The 16,031-nt window shown below is 43.7% G+C and overlaps 1 protein-coding gene and 1 non-coding gene across 2 annotated transcripts in view; one reads left to right on the top strand and one right to left on the bottom strand.

Moving 5' to 3' along the window:
• ALOX5AP (arachidonate 5-lipoxygenase activating protein) overlaps nucleotides 1–14,852 on the bottom strand; it is a 74,727-nt gene extending 59,875 nt beyond the window's left edge. Inside the window, exons 1-3 of the mRNA XM_059902596.1 lie at nucleotides 14,579–14,852; nucleotides 11,545–11,642; nucleotides 7,038–7,078 (exon numbers count right to left, since the gene is read on the bottom strand). The gene's annotated coding sequence lies outside the window, so the exon portion shown is untranslated. The remainder of the gene's footprint in view (nucleotides 1–7,037; nucleotides 7,079–11,544; nucleotides 11,643–14,578) is intronic.
• Nucleotides 14,853–14,974: 122 nt separating this feature from the next.
• Nucleotides 14,975–15,048, top strand: TRNAN-GUU (transfer RNA asparagine (anticodon GUU)). The gene has a single exon. It is a non-coding gene; the product is annotated as a tRNA-Asn (tRNA).
• The last annotated feature ends 983 nt before the right edge of the window (nucleotides 15,049–16,031 follow it).

Here is a 16,031-nt window from a genome sequence, read left to right as displayed (position 1 = left end):
ATGGTTCCAGGGAAAGCAGCCAGGGACAGCCCGAAGGGTGTGGTCTTGGGAAGCAAGACTTGGGCTCAGTTTTTTCAATCAAAACTAATGTTTGCAGTTTATCTTTCTGATAATGAAATTGTACATGTTTATTATAGTAAAATTGGAAAGTAGATGTAATCAATAAATAAACAAATGGACAAACACCTATCATCACCCCTTGATTACCTCTGTTATCACCTCAGCACGCAGCCTTCCAGGATTTCTTCTATGTATGTACATGTCGGGTGTGCGTGTCATACAATTCTACTAATCTGTACATTTAAAAATGGTTAAGGGCTTCCCTGGTGGCACAGTGGTTAAGAGTCTGCCTGCCAGTGCAGGGGACCTGGGATGGAGCCCTGGGCTGGGAAGGTCCCACATGCTGTGGAGCAACTAAGCCCGTGAACCACAACTACGGAGCCTGCGCACCTAGAGCCCGTGCTCTGCAACAAGAGAAGCCACCACAATGAGAAGCCCGTGCACCACAACGAAGAGTAGCCCCCGCTCGCCACAACTAGAGAAAGTCCGCGTGAAGCAACAAAGACCCAACACAGCCAAAAATAAATAAATAAATAAATAAAATTTTTTTTTTTTTTTTAAAAAGGTTAAGATGGTGAAGTTTACGGTATGTGGGTTTTGGGGGTTCTTTTTGGTTTTTGGTGTGTGTGTGTTCTAACCACAACTTAACAAATACGAAAGAGATGCGTTTTCCCAAATAGGCGCAGTGGAAGGCAGCTGCTGTGAGCCTGAAAGGGTCCCTGCCCAGAGGACTGCCTGAAGTCGAGAAACCCAAGCAGAAAGAGGCAGGAGCTGTCCTGCTGCCAGAAACAGGACCGACTGGAGTTGTAGGAGGTCGTCTGGAGAGGAATCACCCACTCGAAGGGACAGACACACAAACTCCCCAGCAGAGGGGTCACTTCAGAACCACATCAGGGGGACAGGGCCTAGCCATTTCTGCCCCATGTGCTGCTCCTCTAATGGGCCACCTTTGGTCCAGGGCTCCCCACTGGGCTGGCCAGTGCTCTGTCAGATCTCCATCACAGTCTGAGGTTCTCCGTCCACTCCTGCAACCTCCATCATCTTTTATAGCCATCGCCCCACAATAAACCTCTTGTACTCATAACTCAATGTCTGTTCCCCAGAGGATCCAAACTGTAGCAGTAATGGAGAATTTCAGAACAAGTTTCCCTAAATCATAGTAAATGCTGCAGGTTGAGCCAGCATCTCTCTTTAGAGTGTGTGAGCACATTTTACCCTTTTCCCTCAGCTTTGAAACACCAACACTTAACATCCTGTTCCACATATTTATTTATCCTATTACATATTGTATAAGTCAACTTTCACTAGACAGTACTGTGGTAACCTAAAATCTCTGTAGCTTACAGCAACAAAGGTTTATTTCTAACTCACTTAGTATGTTACTGGTCTCTTCTAGATGTCTTCTCATCACAGAATCCAGGCTGAAAGAACAACCTCTATCCTGGACATGCCTTCCTAATAGCAAAGGGAAGGGAGCAAAAATGCTGGTAGAAACATTCAAGTTTCTCCCACTCACATTTTATAGGCCAAAGCAAGTCACACGGCCAAACCTGACAATGAGGTAGGGAAGCATACTCCTCCTACAGTCTCAAAGCAACAGGCAAAAATATGTAACACTCCTATAGGGGAGCAAATATTTGGAAGTATACAGAAATGCCAGGGCTAAGGTTTCTGAGAGTTTCTTGTCCTTTCCCACATTGTGCCAAGATGACTGCTGTAGCTCCAGGCATCACAGCCCTATTCCACACAGGAAGGAGAAAGAAGGGGCAAAGATAAACAGAAAGAACAGCTAGCTGAGTCTGTCTCTTCTAAGAATTTTCTTGGCAGTCTCTCCCACGACTTCCATTGACATGGGATGTATTATAAGCTGCCACTCTCAACAATACAGGGGTTCTGTTAGTAAGGAAGCACAATAATATGAATATTAGGTGGTCAACTAGTAGTTTCTGCCACTCCAACATAAGAGAGATTATCTATACACTTTTGGAAGATGCAAGACCAATGAAGCAAGTTAACCGACAAAGCCTGAAGAGAAAACACAGTCTAGAATTTTCTGTAGTTGTTGCAGAGATGCTGGCAGCTGATCTATCTAACAGAACCCTGGCATGTTTCTGGGCTTGGAGTCAGCAGCTGGGTTAGAGGGCAGAAGCAGGACGTGGGCTGGAAAGAGAGAGATTATGTGAATGCCTCATATGGACAACTAGCCTTTAGACACCGTCTTCCCCACCGCCGCCCAGAGAGCCAGCATTTACTGGCAGACGGAACAGAACAAAACCCAAAGATACTGAACAAAATATTCAAGGAGCGCTCAGACTCTGGTTAATAGGTTGGAACCCCAAAATTCAGCCTCTTTGGGCCCTTATTTGGAGGCCCCTGCAGCCTGAAATCCCTCTCTTTGCCCACCTTACCCAGAGCTCTGAGTCTGAAGTCCTAATTGGTGGAGACACTTTGCCTGAAAATAGACAACAGCCGAGGAAGCTCACATCAGGCACTCACTTTTCCTGTCATATGTAGGCAGACCACTGGGGCTCTCCAGGCAAATGAGGGGCTCCACTTCGGGGCCAGGCACAGCTGCAGCTGGTGATACCATACTGAGAGCCGGGCATTAAGTGAAAAGTCCTGCAGGCTGCCCCATGAGACCTCCCAGCCTGCCTGTACCCATGCAACAATAACAGGTTGCTATAAAAATGGAACATTCAGAGAACCACAAAAGAGTGCTTATAAATTTTAAAAGTCTGCCTGCCACAAATATGAACATTAATACTGGGAAGGGGATGATGGACTGGGGCGTTGCAAAGTAAATCTTCATATTGAAATGTTAAAAGTTAATGTCAAAGCCTTCTAAATAGGTCAATACAGGTGATAACACATATACAGTCTTGAGTTATCAGGGTAACCAGAAGCAGAGGTGAATAAAGAAACTGTTTTTTTAAAAAAAAAGAAAGAAAGGGAGGGAGGGAGAAAGGGGGAAAGAACATTGTCTCTGAGTTGTGAATTCATGGTGGGGAAGGAAAGGTGGGAGACCATGACTTTCCACTATAATCTGCTCTGTATTATTTGCTCTGTCGCCACGCACATGCACTACTGTAACAAAAATAAATGGATGTGACCACTGAGAGGGGTGGGATAGGGAGGGTGGGAGGGAGACGCAAGAGGGAGGGGATATGGGGATATATGTATATGTATAGCTGATTCACTTTGTTATACAGCAGAAACTAACACAACATTGTAAAGCAATTATACTCCAATAAAGATGTTAAAAAAATAAATGGAAAAAATCAAATAGGAGAATTGTGTCTCGAGTAATGAGGTTTGGAAATTCAGTCACAACGTAGGCATCAAACACCTGCTTATTAAGACTCAGCAGTGTTTGTCAGTTACTAGGAGACAGGAGCTACCTGGTCAGAAAGTGTCCAGAAGATGCTATAAGATGGGACCACTTCAAGTAATTGTAACAATAAGAGCAAACACTTATTGACGCTTACTGGATGCCAGGACTCTGCTGAGAGTTTTACTTGCCTATTTCTTTTAATTCTCATAACAATTCTAAGGTCTAGGTGTTTTTTTATCATCATCCCCATTTTACAGATGAGAAAACTAAGGCAGAGAAGTAAAGAAACATGTCCTGGTGCCCAGGGTAGTAAGCGGTGATAGAATTTGAATAGCCTGCTAGCAAGGATACAACCTTAACCACTGTGCTTTGTTGCCTGTAAGCTAGTGCCCCAAATACTGTCTGAAAAAATACTGGGCCATTACAATACTGGCAGGCGAGCCCTACATTCTATCATTACAGTTAAATTCACATAATGGGCACTGACTTTTTTTTTGCCTCATTGCTTCCGCATGGCTGTTATAAGAAATGTGTGTTAAAAGGCCTTGGAAACTGTAAACCATTCACTGCAAAATGAAAGATGTTAAAATGCTATTTTCTTTAGCTCACTGTCAGGGTTGGGACTCTTCGCTGGATCCCTTGTAAGCCCCACATAAAGCCCCAGCCCACTTGAGCACACAAGTCCTCCCCACTCACGCTGTTGTATCTCCCACTCAATCTCCTTCTCGTCCCCAGAACTCCTCCTCTTCACTCCTCCCTCCTCCCCACCCAAAGTAAGCTCTCCACCCTCAGCATTTTCTGCCACGTTCCTTGTATGTATCACTTAAACCATCACCTCAATTTTATCATTTAACTCGAGAGGCCCCAACCAGGAGAGGCAAACGTCTGGGAACTTGCACTTCCCCCAAATGAGACAGCCTTGTAGCAGATTGTTTCCCAAAGAATGCAAACCCGGGCTAGAGCAACAGGCCCCAGTGAGACGGCAGCATCCAGCATCAGGCCAGTTTCAGCCACTCGCCCGAGGAACTCTCTTCCATGACCAGAGAGCAATGCTCAGCACAAATCATGGCCCTTCCTGGACTCTTGGCGACGGTCGAAACCTTGATGCATCCCCACTCCCCAAATGTAGCTATTGAATGGTTTAGTGTGTCTCTTTCAAGATCTTCTTGTACAAATACACAAATACGTACGTGTGTATATATTATACTACACATAGAGATGTCCCCTAAATCCTCCTGGAATAGCACTGAATGATGTATGGATTAATTGTAAGAAAATTCACATCTTATAGCATTTTAAATCTTCCCATTTACATACAAACTCATACAAACTCTCAACTTGTATGATCAAGTCAAACATGAAACTCCCAAGAAAGAAAGAATTAGAATAAGGCATTATATCTGCAACAACTGCGTCTTCGGTGGTTTTGATAAGGAATTCTCGCCTGCCTTTTAAAATATTGTTATGAAATATTTCAAACACAAAAATCAGTTAAAATAATAACAACCTACAGAACGGGAGAAAACATTTGCAAATCATATATCTGATAAAGGGTTAACATCCAGAATTTATAAGGAACTCGTACAACAACAACAACCAAAAAAGTAACACATTTAAAAAGGGGGCAAAGGACTTGAAGAGACAGTTCTCCCAAGGAGATATACAAATGGCCAAAATGCATCTGAAAAGATGCTCAACATCTTTACTTATCAGAGAAATGCAAATAAAAATCCCAGTGAGGTATTACCTCACACTCATTAGGATGGTCACTATCAAAAGAACAAAAGATAACAAGTATTTGCCGAGATGTAAAGAAATTGGAACCCCTGTCCGTTGTTGGTGGGAATGTAAAATGGCACAGCCATTATGGAAAACAGTACGGAGCTTCCACAAAAAATTAAAAATAAAATTACTGTATACCCAGCAATCCCACTCCTGGGTATATATCCAAAAGAATTCAAAGCAGGATCTCAAAGAGATATTTACACACGCATTGCAAATTATTCATTGCAGCATTATTCACAACGACCAAGAGGTGGAAGCGACCCAAATATCCATTGACAGATGAATGGATAAAGAAAATGTGGTCTAGACAGATATATATTCACATGTACATACATACATACATATTATATACATATAACGCAGCCTTAAAAAAGAAGGAAATTCTGACATATGCTACAACATGGATGAATCTTGAGGACATTATGCTAAGTGAAATAAGCCAGTCACAGAAGGACAAATACTGTTATGATTCCACTCATATGAAGAATCGGAAGCAAACTCATATAAACAGAAAGCAGAGTGGTGGTTGCCAGGGGCTGGGAGGACGGGGGATAAAGACTTGTTGTTTAATGTCTATAGAGTTTCTGTTTTGCAAGATGAAAAAGTTCTGGAGCTCTTCACACAACAATGCGAATATACTTAACACTACTGAACTGTATACTTAGAAATGGTTCAGATGGTAAATTTTTTATGTGTTTTTTTCCACAGTAAAAAAAATAACAAAAATCTGTGTATCCACCCTGGAACACTATCAAATCCTAAGATTTCACTACACCTCCTTCAGTTTTTTTCCAGGAACAAAGGGTGGCAGACAATGGGAGAGCCTTCTGTCTCCATGACCCTACTCTCCTGTTTCCCTCTTCAGAGGTATCTGCTTCCCTGCATTTGGTTTTTATCATTCCTATGCATGTTTCATATTATGACCGCATGTCCACGTATCCATAAATAATACATAGCATTGCTTTGTCTATTGACTACTTTTATAGAAATGGTAACGTACTGTACCTATCCTTCGTGCAACATCACATTTGAAAATTTATACACACTGGTAAATAAAGACCCAATTCATTATTAGAACTGCTATATAGTATTGCAATGTTTAAATATACCATGTTTATTTATCCACCATCCTTTTGATGAAGTTGAGTCATTTCAAATGCTTCACTATTATGACAACTCAACAACAACAAAAAACAAACAACCCAATTGAAAAATGGACAGAGGGTCTGAATAGACATTTTTCCAAAGCAGGCATACAGATGGCCAACAAGCACATGAAAAGATGTTCAACATCGCTAATTATCAGGGAAGTGTAAATCAAAACCACAGTGAGATATCACCTCACACCTGTTAGAATAACTGTTATCAAAAAGACAAGGAATAACAAATGCTGGAGAGGATGTGGAGAAAAGGGAATCCTCGTGCACTGTTGGTGGGAATGTAAATTGGTGCAGCCACTGTGGAAAACACTAAGGAGATTTCTCAAAAAAATAAAAATAGAACTACCATGTGATCCAGATATTCCACTTCTGAGTATTTATTCAAAGAACACAAAAACACTGACTTGAAAAGATACATGCACCCCTATGTTCATTACTGCATTATTCACAATAGCCAAGTTATGGAAACAACCTAAGTGTCCATTGATGGACGAATGGATAAAGAAGATTTGAGATATATATATATACATATATATGTGTGTACACACACACACACACACACACACACACACACACACACATATACAATACAGTGGAATACTACTCGGCCAAAAAAAAGAAATCCTGCCATTTGTGATAATACAGATGGACCTTGATGGCATAATACTAAGTGAAATAAGTCAGATAGAGAAGATAAATACCTTATAATTTCTCATATGTGGATTCCACTCATATGTAGAATCTAAAAAAAAAATGAACAAATGAAATTAAATAAAATAAACTCATAGATAGAGAACAGATTTGGGGTTACCAGGGGGGAAAGGGGTTATGGGGTGGGAAAATGGTTGAAGGGGACCAAGTGCATGGTGATGGATGGTAACTAGACTTGTCCTGTTATCACTCTGAAGTGTACATAGATGTTGAACTGTAATGCTGTACACCTAGGACTTATAAAAATATTTAAATAAAAATAAACAAAATATTTCACTACTGTGAACAATACTGGATCAAATCATCTCGTACATATCCTTGTCTATGTATATCTCAAGGTGAAACCCGTGCATTGGAGGGAATGAGTCTCTCCAATGTCACCAGGATACTGACGAATCGTTCTCCAGGGCATGTGTCCTGATTTCCATCCATAGCAGATGAAAGTGAGTGCCAAATGCTCCAACCCACACCAACTGAGTTTGTCAGGCTTCCTCAATTCTGCCAATCTGCTGGGTGTGAAATAACATCTCATTATGATTCTATGTTTCCCAGATTATTAGAAGAGTTTAGTGTCTTCTCATGAGTTTATTGACAATATGGATTTCCTCTCCATTAATGTTTTGCCTGTTTTTCTGTTTTGTTGTTTGTCTTCTGCTAATTGGCAGGCATTCTTTATGAATTCTGGATACTAAGGCTTTGCTGGCTACGTGCATTGCAAATTCTTCACTCAGTCAATGGTTTTGTCTTTTAAATTTATTTTTTGCTTATTCGTTTAACAAAAGTTTTACTACATTTTAAATATAATCAAATACATCAACTCTTTATTTCACGTTTACGCTTATTATGTTGTGTTTATGAAATCATTTCTTACCCCGAGGACATTGTTCTGTCTTCTTTGGGGAACAGAGTAATGATTCAGTAAATATTTGCTGAATAAATGAATTATTTCTAGTTTGTTGGTCTCCAGAAAATTGCACAAATCCAATTTTTATTTTGTATAAGCCCCATGCTCATATAAGCAATTTTTTATTGCAAAATTGGACTTAAATGTAAAAGGGGGTGCTACCATTTGTCCTAATGAGGCCAAGGTGAAGCATGCCTTTTGTAACACACCAGCGAGAATAACTATTATTCTTCACAAAAGATTCAGTTGAGAAACAGGATTTTTAAATATAGCAATATTTAGATTAGAAAGCAGAAAGTAAGCCTTGTTATTGAGGGCTACAGCAATAGAACAGAGCACCTAGAACAGCCTACAGCATCAAAAATTTTATTGAGCATCTATTATGTAAGGAGAGTTGTAGAACTTCTTTCTTCAAAAACGCAATCATGGGGTTTCCCTGGTGGCGCAGTGGTTAAGAATCCACCTGCCAATGCAGGGGACACAGGTTCGAGCCCTGGCCCAGGAAGATCCCACGTGCCGCAGAGCAACTAAGCCTGTGCACCACAACTACTGAACCTGTGCTCTAGAGCCCGCGAGCTACAGCTACTGAGCCCGTGTGCTGCAACTACCGAAGCCTGTGCGCCTAGAGCCCCTGCTCCGCAACAAGAGAAGCCACCGCAACGAGGAGTCCGCGCACCGCAACAAAGAGTAGCCCCCGCTCGCCACAACTAGAGAAAACCCGTGTGCAGCAACAAAGACCCAACGCAACCAAAAATTAAATAAATAAATAAATAAATTTTTAAAAAATAAAAGTCACCTAAAATCTCAGATACCAGTTCTTTTTTTTTTTTTTTTTAATTTATTTATTTTATTTATTTATTTTTGGCTGTGTTGGGTCCTCGCTGCTGTGCGGAGGCTTTCTCAAGTTGAGGCGAGCAGGGGCCACTCTTCATTGTGGTGCGTGGGCCTCTCACTGCGGTGGCCTCTCTTGCTGTGGAGCACAGGCTCCAGGCGCATGGGCTTCAGCAGTTGTGGCTCAAGGGCCCAGCAGCTGTGGCTCGCCGGCTCTAGAGCGCAGGCTCAGTAGTTGTGGCGCACGGGCTTAGTTGCTCCACGGCACGTGGGATCTTCCCGGACCAGGGCTCGAACCCGTCTCCCTTGCAATGGCAGGCGGACTCCCAACCACTGCGCCACCAGGGAAGCCCAGATACCAGTTCTTAAATGAAAGCACATTTATTACTGAAGAGTCGCACATTGTAAAATTCCCCTCAGGAGTGGTCTCCGTGTCCCTCAGACACCTTTTCTCAGGCGGGTAAAAGAGTTGGAGAAGGGAGACCAGCGTGACGGGTATACCATGCTTGACAGAGACCCATGTGCGCAGACACGGGACTGCCGTGAGTTACCACCTCACAAACTGGCACTCCTCTGCCCCCAGACAGAGAAGATCTGCGGAGACTAACCACCTACCACCCTCTATCTGCAATTTAGGGAAACTGCTTCTGCTGCCCTTCATTGCTGGCCCCTTAAAAGACAGCTTGCTGCAGATGCTTGAGAAACTAGTGGAAAGGGGGAAGGAAGAAAATTATAATCACCACTCAGAGATAACCATAAGCACTACTCATGTGTACACACACACAGACACACACACACACAATTTGTGCTCATACCATGTATGCAATGTGAGAGGCTGTGTGGGTCAAGGTTACAAGCGTAGCTGCTGGAGCCTGACTCTAGGTGTGGAGCCCGGCCCTACACTCACAAGCTCTGTAACCTGAACAGATGCTCGCTCTCTGCTCCCATTCCCCCACCTGCAAAATTAGAATAAGAGGAATATTGATAGTATCTGCCCCACAGGCTTGTTATGGGCTTAAATGAGACGTTATGTATAAAGTGCGTAATAACATGGGACACACAGAAAGAAGATGCAGCTAGGAGTTATCATGATGACACAGTTCCCCATCTGACCTGTTAACTTAACATTTCATCATAACCCTGTTGTCAAATATTTTTTGAAAATACTATTTTTAGAATTATAGTGTTCTGTAGCCTACCTTTTTTTACTTCACACTTTTACCCTGACCATATGTTTTAAAATATTATTCTTGATGTCTATATTTTAATACTCTATTTTCTAAATATACCACAATTTATCATTTTCCCCTGTTGCTGGATATTTAAGTTGTTTCCTATTTATCAGTATTATAAATAATACTGTGATGATATACTTAAAACTTGGGCCACATCCCTGGTCCCTTTCTTAGAATAGATTTCTAACGTCGAATTTCTAGAATGAACATCATTCAATGTTCATGTTACCAAACTGCTATCCAGAAATAACAGGCCAAGTTTACCCTCATCAGCCCTGTGTGACAGTGGCCCGTAACTATGCCATTGATAGAATTTTAGTAGTATCTCTTTTTCTTCTTTGCTATTTGAGAAGAGGAAACTTTTTACTTCCTTTCATTTTGATTTTGATAACTCGTGAGGTTAAACTTTTATGATTATAGTGGTCGTGGGTATTTCTTCTTTTGGGAATCTTCTGTTCATGTCCCCAGTTTTGTTTGTCTGATTTTTTTTTTAGTTGAGTTGTAAAGAGGTATTTTTCCATATTAATTGATACATGCACTTTATATATTAGGAATTTAATTTTTCCATCACATTTTATTTTTTCCCAGTCTCCTTTATGGTTTCTGTTTTACTTTACTCATCTCTTCAGCATGGAGTTACTGAGTGCCTGCTATGTGCTGAGCACTGTGGTAGGTGCTGGGGATTCAGCAGGGAGCAAAGCTGACTAAAATCTCTGTCCCTGGAGGGCCTACATTTTAGTCGGAGCTTCTAGTTGAGGGTGTCATTTCAGTGGACACAATCATCTAGTTCCTGGAATGACCTATAATTGAGAAGGACCTATAATTACTTAAACATAATTGGCCCATTAATGCCATCTTCCTTTCAGAAAAGCATTGTACCCACATGAATATGGAGCAAGAGAGACCCCAGAGCTCAGCCTAACAGAGAAAATCTGATAATATTTTCAAACAAGTATGACGAAAAAGACACCCTTAGACTTTCAGCTGGGACTCAAGCACACTCAGTGGTTATTTCCTTTTCTCCCTTCCACACAGGTGCCTCTTAAAATTTTACAGCCGGACTTTCCTGATGGCACAGTGATTAAGAATCTGCCTGCCAATGCAGGGGACAGAGGTTCGAGCCCTGGTCCGGGAAGATCCCACATGCCACAGAGCAACTGAGCCCGCGTGCCACAACTACTGAAGCCTGCCCGCCTAGAGCCCGTGCTCCGCAACAAGAGAAGCCACCACAATGAGAAGCCCACGCACCGCAATGAAGAGTAGCCCCCGCTCGCTGCAACTAGAGAAAGCCCACGAGCAGCAACGAAGACCCAACGCAGCCAAAAATAAATAAATAATAAATAAATAAGTTTATAAAAAAAAAATCTTTTTTGCAACCACTTGTATACCTCACGATCTGGGGCTGGAGAAATGGGGGCATCCAGGTGGGGTTGATGAGAAGAGGGAAGTTTGGGGTCTTACCTCAGGCTACTATACCAAAGTACCATAAACTGGGTGACTCATAGATAACAGAAATTTATTTCTCACAGTTCTGGAGGCTGGAAGTCCAACATCAGGGTGCCAGCAGGGTCAGGCTTCGGTGAGTGCCTCTTTCGCGTTGCAGACTGCTGACCTCATGTTCTGTCCTAATATGGAGGAAAGAGATGGAGCTAGCTCTCCAGCCTCTTCTTAAAAGGGCACTAATCCCATGCCCTTGACATCCCTACCCAAATACCTCCCAAAGGCCCCACCTCCAAACACCACCACATTGGCGAACAGATTTCAACATGTGAATTTTGACGGGATACGAACATTCAGTCCATAACAGGTCCCATAAGTAGAGGAGACTGCGCCAGGAATGACTTTATGGAATGATGGATGCAACAGCCAATTTCACAAGAGATTCCTTTCCCTCAGTGGGGAGAGGAATGGGACCTGCAATAGGAGCAAAACTACCTCTTCAGCAAACTGTGTGCACATGTGACTCAAGGACCAGATGAGTGGCCACCCTCCAAAGCTTCAGCACTTGGAAACAACTCCAGGGAAGGGGACAGAGGGAATCCTGAATTGACAGAGATTGCGTTTGGGGCAGCAGCAGAACAGGAAATCAAAACAGAAGTTGAATGGAGTGATAGAAAGATAAGGTTCTATTTCTTATACATCTGAAAGATATCACTTTGTTTTTAAGAGGAATCACAAGAAGAAAGAGAAAGAGAGAGAGAGAGGTCATCATTTAAACACTTAAATTAGAATTTCCCACAATGCTGGGAATTCCCTGGCAGTCTAGTGGTTAGGACTCTGCCCTTCCACTGCAGGGGGCACGGGTTCGATCCTTGATTGGGGAACTAAGATCCTGCAGTCCACGTGGCCAAAAAAAAAAAAAAAAAGAATTTCCCACAGTCCTTAAGAAGAAACTGAAAATGCAAATGAAAAATTCCATTAAATTAGTATAAGTTTAAGCTAACTTTTAAAGGTGCAGTTTGGAAAACCTTATCTGTTCCAGTAATTCCAAGGTGGAGGTCATCAATTCCTTCTTCACCTGTTGGCCACTCATAAGCACCACATGCATAAATAACTCCACAGAACCAGATTAAACATAACTGACTCCAAAAGTTGCCCAGCACAGATGGGCAAGAACCTCCTGACAACAGGATCTCTAGATAGTCCTACTCAGAAGATTCCTCCTTTATCCCCTCTCCTTGCACGGCACAGGCTCAACTCTGCAGCTCCACTTAGCTCTTTCAGAAGAGCTTTATCAGAAGCTGGCCTCCATCCCCCTCAGCTTTCTCCTCAGTGAAGCAGAGCTGGCTCTTGCTAGGAGGAAGCAAGTAGAAGAAGGGTCGGAGAACCCAGATCCAGAAGAAAATTCAAAAAATATGCTCAATATCAGTAATCACTAGGGAAATGCAAATCAAAACCATAATGAGGTAACACTTCACACACATCAGGATGGCTATTACAGACAAGGAAGGAAGGAAGGAAGGGAGGGAGGGAGGGAGGAAGGAAGGAAGGGGGAGGGAGGGAGGGGAAGGGAGGGAGGGCGGAAGGGGGAGGGAGGGAGGAAGAGGAAAGGAAGGAAAGAAGAGAGAAAGAGAAGGGAGGGAGGGAGGAAGGACAGAAGTAAAGAAGGAAGAAAGGAAGAGGGAAAGAAAATAGCAAGTGTTGGCAGGATGTGGAGAAATAGAAACCTTTGCACACTGTTGGTGGGAATGTGAAACGGTACAGCTGCTGTGGAAAATGGTATGAAAAATTAAAAACAGAATTACCATATGATTCATCAGTTGTATTTCTGGATATGTACCCAAAAGAATTGAGAGTAAGGTCTCAAAGAGATATTTACACATCCATATTCACTGCAGCATTATTCACAGTTACCAAAATGTGGAAGCAACCCAAGTGTCCATCAACTGATAAAGGGGTAAAGAAAACGTGGTGCATACACACAATGGAATATGATTCAGCCTTCAAAAGGGATGAAATTCTGACACATGCAACAATGTGGACGAACTCTGAAGACATGCTAAGTGAAACAAGGTAGGACAAGTACTGTACAAATTCACTACATGAGGTCCCGAGAGTAGTCAAGTTCATAGAGACAGAAAGTAGAATGGTGGTTGCCAGGTTGGGGGGACGGGGTGGATGTGGAAAGGAGGAAGTAACGTTTAATGGGTGCAGAGTTTCAGTTTGGGATGATGAAAACGTTTTGGAGATGGATGGTGGTGACGGTTGCACAGCAGTGTGAATGTACTTAATGCCACTGAGCTGTGCGCTTAAAAAAAAACACAACCGGTTAAAATGATGAGAAAAGAACTAGGAGGAAGGGGAGAGGAAGGGGTGAGGGAAGGAGGAGAAGAAGTAGGAGCTGGAGGAGGGTCCCTCACAGGTAAATTGAACGGTAACGAGGAACACACAGGACTGGATTTAGCACGTGGAGAGCTGGGGTGAATTTCCTATTCCGTGGGCGGAGAAGACAAGGGGAGCGATCCCAAAGGAGCTCAAGAGATGCGGCTTCGCAAAAGTAAAATGAAAGCCAGGAAGTTCTAAGGGTGTGGCACAAAGCTAAGGCTCCCACTCCCCACCTTTGGGCAGACGGGTCATCCCAGATCTCAAAGGCCTCAGTGCAGAAGTCAGGGAACGCGGAGCGGGGAGAGCCTGCAGAGGCCATTTCAAACTTAAAGGCATATCTTAACTGCCACTCCCTCCATAAGGCTCTTCTGATGTCCCAAACCAGGCATTCTCAACGCTGGCCCTATCCTCGCCAAGGGGGCAAAAATTGTCTCTTAGAGGTGAAAAAATCTTATTCTTTCTATGCACCAAGCACAGAAGTGCAAAGGGCAAATTCACACATACGCGGTGTATCTATGGTATCAAAATTTTATGGTGGGGGGTTGGTTACTAGGGGGGGAAATATCCAAAGGAGAGGGAGAGGGGCAAAAACACAACCACGCAAAGGCTGAGAACCACTGCCCTAAAGCTAGGGGGCTCCGGGATGTGGCTCCAGCCTCCAGGCCCGCACAGCCCTCTGGGCTTCTCGCACAGCTCGAGCGCGTGTGGTCCGGCAGGAGAGCACGCGCGACCTCACCCCTTCCAGCTTCCGCGGCCGGGCACCCAGTCGGCCAGGTCGTCGTCACGCTCACTGTCACTGCTCGAGGCCGCCCGGGACAACCGCTCCAGCGCGCACGGGGCAGGAGAAAGTCCCCCGGGGAGGGTCCCCCACGGGCCCCCCGGTCCCGCCGGTCCCCGGGCCCCCGGAGCCGGGGGCGGGGCCGGCTCTCACGTCGTAGGCGGGTCCCGCGCGACGCGCTCCGGCCCCGACAAGCCCCGAGGCTCCGCCCGAGCCTCCGCCCGCAGCCCGGCTCCTCCCGCCGCCTCCTCGGCGCGCTCCTCCGAGGTGCCAGCGCGGCTACGCCCAGGGCGGCGAGAGAGCCGCCGCGGCCGCGGAAATCTGTACACACCGCAGCGCCGCTTCGGTAGCCGGGTCTCTGTGGCGCAATCGGTTAGCGCGTTCGGCTGTTAACCGAAAGGTTGGTGGTTCGAGCCCACCCAGGGACGAGAGAGCTTGTTTTCCTGTAGGAGGATTCATTTTAAAACTACAACTCCGAGATTTTTAATCAAATAGGAGTACGACACTGCCACGTTTCTAGGACAGAGGAAGACAACGTCCGCTTAAGAGTATTCGGTGCCCAACGCAGTGAGTCCAAGAGCGACACTGCTGCTGAACTGGGAGCCCGTGGCTTGCTAATTCTAGTCCTACCGAATATCCGGGGGAAATGTGCATATATGCTTCAGGAGACCTGCCCAACATTGTTCATCAACAGCAGACATTGTAATGGCAAAAACAAACAAACAAACAAAAAACACTCAATTGCCCATTGACAGGTGAATGAATAAATACCATTGGTTTCTCTCAGAAAATCTGATACCACCAAAAAGCAAATGTAGTTGTTCAATTTTGCCACATCTGCGGCCAAAAGGATTTGAGGAGCAAATGCAGATGCAAAAATGCAAGAGGAGACATCTCAAAGTCAAAGTATGTGGAGGCACAGTTATACCAAGAAACTATTTGCTGAATTAAGCTGTGTTACAGCTTTTGGATCAATGACTTGAATCTAGGCACAGGCCTTAACGTTTTCTTTAGATTGCTGGCAGATTTTTTTCTGAAATTAAACTCAAGCAGAAATTGTTTGTATGGGCTCCTGTTAAAAGGTCTCAAATGACATATTTTCAACTCGTCTCACAGAAGACACAAATATTTTTCAAGCAGATGATTTGCATATGACTTGCTTTTTTTCTGATTTTACTGAGAAATAATTGACATGTATATCACTGTATACATACGAGTTTCTATAAGGATAGAGAACCACATAATAATATGATAAGATGAAGATGTAATTCATTTCTGCCAAGATTGAGGTCATGTGGTAGGTGCTTTTTGTCTGGGATGTTCTTATCAGGGATAGAATTTTGAGACCTAGAAGAAGGAATAGTTGACTGTCTCACTAGGGTGTCTCCTAGGGAATGCCTTGGCAAATGCT

This window comes from Balaenoptera ricei, chromosome 18 (genome assembly GCF_028023285.1).
Source record: "Balaenoptera ricei isolate mBalRic1 chromosome 18, mBalRic1.hap2, whole genome shotgun sequence".
NCBI lineage: Eukaryota > Metazoa > Chordata > Mammalia > Artiodactyla > Balaenopteridae > Balaenoptera > Balaenoptera ricei.
The sequence above is the reverse complement of the archived record's forward strand: the minus strand, read 5'-3'. Positions and strand labels throughout refer to the sequence as shown.